At 39.1% G+C, this 6,000-nt stretch overlaps 1 protein-coding gene across 1 annotated transcript in view; it reads left to right on the forward strand.

The window, feature by feature from the left end:
* The first annotated feature begins 391 nt into the window (after nt 1-391).
* Nucleotides 392-6,000, forward strand: part of LOC101862502 — a 49,357-nt gene continuing 43,748 nt past the window's right edge. Inside the window, exon 1 of the mRNA XM_035969768.1 lies at nt 392-1,079. The gene's annotated coding sequence lies outside the window, so the exon portion shown is untranslated. The remainder of the gene's footprint in view (nt 1,080-6,000) is intronic.

The following is a 6,000-nucleotide window of genomic DNA, read 5'->3' on the forward strand; positions in this document are numbered from 1 at the left end:
ACAACTTTTTGGTCAACTTTTGCTTATACTTTTTGCGCAACATTTGGCAACTTTTGGGAAAAAATGGCAACAAACGCAGATGCTAGAGAGGGCTCTACGGAATAGATTTTTGTTGGGGTGTCTGGAGTGTGAATTTTCACGAATTTTTTGCCAACTTGAATCCTACCTCAGGAAAAAGTTCATTAAACATTTTCTGATTCGTTTTGGAAAAAATCAACTAACAAATTTTTAGGTCTAATGTTTGTTAACATGCATGAGGAAAAACAATTGATTTCCATTAAAGATAAGTGCGGTATTCATTACATGTCAACAAAATCAAATATGGCCGCCGTATCCATGGAAACGAAACTTTTCTCTCAAATTTGATAGCGGATTTTAAGACTCCTTACTATGCTTGTCATATGTGTGAAATTTGGTAAAATTTGGTAAACTAATAAGCGAAATAGCCTTCAGGTGTAGTCCCCGCCCCAATCCCTAAGCGAACCAGAAGTACGTCATAGTGTACAGTCTAGTCTAGTCGAATTTTCAAATCTATGGCACTAGCCCAGAAACTAACCACTAGCCAAATATGTTTTGGCCTACAAAAAAAAGATAAATAAATCTATGGATCTATATATCGGATTAATATCTAGCAGTGTTTTTGAAGACTGAAGTTGAACAGGACTATTGGTCGTTGAAATGAACTACAGTAATCATTTGAAAGTTTGATAACAAAAGAAAAATAGGATCGATGCGAGAATCTATTACATAAAGGCAAAGGAGAGGACAAGGGAGCTAATCTGTCAATGACTTCAGGATTACGTAAGATCTAAATATTGGACAGGATCACTGGAACTTAGGGGATGCAACTCTGACAGTAAATGAGTAAATATTCTCCCAAGAAGTAAACAAACCCAAGTGACAGAAGGCAGAAGGTCTTGGGTAGATCTAGCGGTCCTCTTCGTCATGTCATCCAGCCGGTCAACTTATTGTGCGATGTGAGAGGTACAGAAAGCGGCCAACTTCACTAGAATCTAGATCTATATCTAGATCTCTAGAAATCTAGTAATTTGTAGGCCGAAAGCACGGCTTGGTTGAAGGTAATTTTTAAAAATTTTAAATGAACACATACATATATTTAGGATGGTCTCTAGAATCTATCTAGATTCTATATCTAGATTTAGATCTCTAGATCTAGATCTAGTTCTAGATATCTAGAATCTAGATTCTAAGTACCCTCACCCTGACCATTGTTAAAAGATCTAAAAATCTAGAGAATAGCCACTTAACTAGCGTATAACTAACCAATGCTCTTCTCTGTTCATTACGGCCACCTCTATTCTCACCCGGAGTGAGAATAGTGCAGGCGAGTCTTGTGGCTATTCTCACCCGGTGCGTGTTCACCCTAAACCACAGAATTCTACACTGTGATAACAGAAAAATTGTAGAATTCTGTGCCGTGAACAAACGTTCCCCATTACAACTTTAGCCTACTAAAAGCGTACAATTTTGTCTGTGGGCAGTGGAGAGAGAGAAGAGAGGAAGAGAGAGAGGAGTAGCGCGAGAATTTCCGGACAAAACAAAATGGCGACCCGCGTAGTTCGGCTCGATTCGAAAAGTTAAATAGCCGTACCGTAGCATCTTTGTAGACAACCAAATTAATTTACTTTTGTGTTTTAACATCATTTTTTAACTTTGTTTTGGTCAATTTGATCGTCCACACCGATAGACAGTATTCAGAAAGAGAGAGAGAGAAGAGGGGAGGAGTTGATCTTGCGAGAACTTCCGGGCGTGTGAGAATAGCCACTTTCGTTCATTATAGTCATTCCCAGTCCCAAGACAGCTCTGGCTTGGATCTAGATATAGAGAATCTAGATTAGGCCTAGAAATGTTTATTTTGCTTTGTTGTTGTTGTTTTTCTGGGGGGGGGGGGCGAAGGGTCAATCTCCAGATTTCAGTTTTGGCCTGAAGACGGAGTCGCCTGAATAGTAGAGCAACAAGTCGAATTGAATAGTGGGATAATTTGGCTTCATGAATTTTAATCCCTAACCTTAACCCGAGCTGTCCATGCCATGCATCCCCTGCAGGCCTATCGAATCCTTACCAGTGCCCCTATATGCCCCAATCGGCACCCCAGGCCCTAATTAAACCGGACCCAACAACGTCCTCTACCCCATACCTCTGCCCTTCTCTACTCCTTCCCTTGCCCGCTTACGTAGACACCCACTACTCCAACAGCTCTGTCAGTATTCAGTACCCAGCGTACCCCTACCTCTGCCAGTACCCAGATACCCCTCGTCCTACTTCTGTCTGTACCTAGGCCTTCTCAGTTCAGGCCACCCATCCCGCACAACTGGCTCCAGCATTGAGGGCCGGGGTGGACGACCTTATCTTGATAAGCTCGCCTCGAGACCGATCCTTATCTTATCGAGGATCAATGTGTAAAGCGGCGATTAAAAACGAAAAGCGGCGATAGGCAGATGTTCTAATAAATACATATATACAGGTGATGGAACATTTTTGCATTATGTTTCTGCGTGCCGATAGTGTAATAGTAATGTGTGTAGTGTGTAGCCGACTAGTCTGTCTAATCTCCTAGCCTCTTCATTGTTTCATTCAGTCCTCTTGGATGCACATGTTTTTTTTTCGTTTGGATGTATTTTCACTACATTCAAATTTAAGGATTAAATTTGTGCTTAATTATGTGTCTTAGTGTTCAGCCCAGATTCTAGTTTTCTTTCATCTTGAATGTTATTGTTACTAGAATCTACTGTTACTGTGAAAAAGTTTTCAGCTGACGTCTCAGTTTCAGCGCAATGAACCGTGTGAGCAACATTTGAACATGGGAAGAAAGTGTAGGGGATGGAGTAGTAGAAGTGGTTATGCCAGCCAAAAAGAAGATGCAAAATTTACAATAATATAGATTTCCAAAAGATTCAGAAAAAACACAGTGGATCAAAAGTATTCCAAATAAATTAATCATAGAAGATGTCACGGATTATAATATGGGAGTTTGCTCTCTGCACTTCAAACCTGATGTACCTTTGACACGGGCTGGAAGATTTGTAGTGCCCACAGAGTCTCCAACAAAATTTCCAGAAGTACCACCATCCTGTTGTGGCACACCAGCTCTAAAAAAGAGAGCAACTACAACAAGTTCAGCTTCTTCTAGAGCTGCTGATATTGATGATATATTTAAAGAAAGAGATGTCTTTAAGTTCGATTCATTTGATCAAACAATGGATATGACGCTGACAGCCATTGGCAATGTTGCAAAGAGTAAAGATTTGTATAATACATTTGTCTTGGTCAGCAGAACTCGAGATAGCTCTGTTTTTGCATTTTCCATGTATTTTACTTTTGTTCACCATACCCATGACCACGTGAAAAGGGTTTCATTTGAAGCTTCACAAACTGAAGCACATAATCAGGCATCCTGGCTTCACTAGAGATGTTGTCACATGCTAGAGTCAGTTAGCCTAGATGAAATTTTGCACTTCGTGTGTAACCTTCCAGAGAGACATTGTTGGCCTACACTACTACTACTACTTGTTGAGTATGGTTTAAAAAAAAATGGAAACCAATGAAAAACTGCAGAAACTGATTAGTGGCGATTTTGTGGGACTTTCCAGCGATATTCCATCTTGATTGTTATCGTAAGCTGATGCGGCTGGCAGATATCTTCATGAAAAGATTTGCGGAGTAAATGAAGGACAGGCGAAGAAAAAAATAGCAAAGTAACTTTTTTTTTCAGAGGTAAGGGATTCAGTTACATGCTTAGTATAATATAGATCTATATATATTATATAATATATATATATATACATATATATATAATATATATATATATTATTCTCTCTCCTTCTCTCTCTCTCTCTCTCTCTCTCTCTCTCTCTCTCTCTCTCTCTCTCTCTCTCTCTCTCTCTTTCTCTCTCTCTCTCTCTCTCTCTCTCTCTCTCTCTCTCTCTCTCTCTCTCTCTATATATATATATATATATGTGTGTGTGTGTGTGTGTGTGTGAAATTAATTTTCTTTCATATTTGTTGAAACATGTAGAATGAGAACGATGTTGCAAGTGAAGAACAAAAGTTATCCCACTAGTGTGCCACGGTCTTTTTTTTGTGGTAAAATGCAAACGTAATTCATTTTCATGTTACGAATTGATACTCTGTCACTAGTGAGATCTTCTTTTGTTGTAAGAGCCAATAAACTCCCACAAAAAAGCTGCAACAGCAAAAATGCATTGCATTTAAGTAAGGTTCGTTGTAGGCCAGTCTAGTGAGTACAGTGCGATAATGTTCCATTACCCGCACCAACGCACTTGTCTGTCGCCGCTTTTCGCATTGACCCTCTGGGAACGTGGTAGGCCTCCAATGCTGAGGCCAGTCGTGCGGGCTGGTTGGCTTGGGACTGAGGAAGCCTAGGTCTGTACCCAAAGTACCTGCCTACAGTGCCACCTACCCCTACCTGTAGGCCTACTTATATTATGTTGCCTGTATGGGTTAGGATTGGAAGTGTAGAGGTAGGGTCATCGTTAGGCTAGGGGTACTAGAGTCGGGACCAGGGTGTTAATTATAGGGGCTAGGACTTGGGGATTAGGATAGCAATAGTCAATATATAGCCTAATCATTGAGGCCAAACTATGTTCTTTTCTTTTGACCCTGGCCCTAGCAATACTAGCATGGACCAATAATATCTTATTATTATCGACATATATTTTCTTTATGAAAAGTGAAATTGTAAGTTGAAGACGTATAAAATAAATTATGTGTGATGGATGTGCGTTTGTATATGATTTATGAAATAAATGATAATTAAATGATATTATATATGTAATGCTGGGCTTTCCCATTTTCTAAAAGTAGAGTCGAAAAGTTAGAAATTTAGAATTAGTTGACAAGTGTAGGCTACATACCATCATATGGGGTCCTCTTTAAAAACTGAAATCTCAGTGGGTGGTTCGCTGTGCTGTGGTTTGCTCCTTCTTTCTCCTATCAAATGTCTATTGTCAGATCTATCCTCTTTCTTTTTTTGTGTTCTCTTTTGAAACATCTATCTCTAATCTTCGACACTTATTCGACCTAAACCTGTTGCATGTGCTGAAAAACGAAAACAACCCCCCCGTATTCTGCTGGGCTGTTGATTTTTCTTCGGTTTATACGGGTTTTCCGTTTACAGAGGCTGCTCAAATGGAAGCAAAAAAGTTTTGATTTTTGAGGCATCATGGTGAAATCAGGCACTCGTCAAAATAATGAAATCAACTAAACCGTTTTTTTTCTGCTGTTTCTGAAGATTTGTATTGAATTTTTATTTTTTGACTAAACCGCTTTTGTGTCTTTTTAAAAACACATTTTTGCATGGATCTTACTAAAAGAAAACGTTGATTAAAGGCACAAAATAATTTTCAGTTTGCAAGGACGATCTCAAGCTATGGAAGTCACCTAACTTTGGCGGCCATTATCTAGCTAATTTTACCCACAAAAACCAGGCGACCCCCCACCTCCTTTAAAATAGTAAACTTCTTCTTAAGATAGATGGGTATTTTTTTTCATCAAAAGCACAGCAAATGAACAATTAGCTTTCAAATGATATCAGTTATTGTACATGCCCTAAACTGATGAGCGCCTGATTCCACAGCATCCTGACACATTTTATTCTTTTTCTATTTACCTTTTCTTTCTATTACCACTGTTTTTGGATTGACCGTGTACGTGTAGGTGTATCCACTGTATTAATATGTGTTCACAAATTTTCACGAAAATATAAGTTGTCAAACAGTGAGCCTGATAAACAATAATGTGAGTACTACAGAATTTAGAATGCAAGTAAAAATTCCCTCATGGTCACAGTAAAATATCCTGGACTGGCTATATCAAACAAAACAATGAAATCATTCTCTTTCTCTGTCTGTCTCTATCTCTCACTCATGAAACAGAGTTTATAACAAATAGAAACAGTGCTGCCAGTTTTTACACACAACTTCTCAATATGGTAAGGATGGGGGGGGGGGGGGGGGGGAG

The sequence above is a fragment of the Aplysia californica genome, unplaced genomic scaffold, assembly GCF_000002075.1.
Source record: "Aplysia californica isolate F4 #8 unplaced genomic scaffold, AplCal3.0 scaffold00180, whole genome shotgun sequence".
Taxonomy (NCBI): domain Eukaryota; kingdom Metazoa; phylum Mollusca; class Gastropoda; order Aplysiida; family Aplysiidae; genus Aplysia; species Aplysia californica.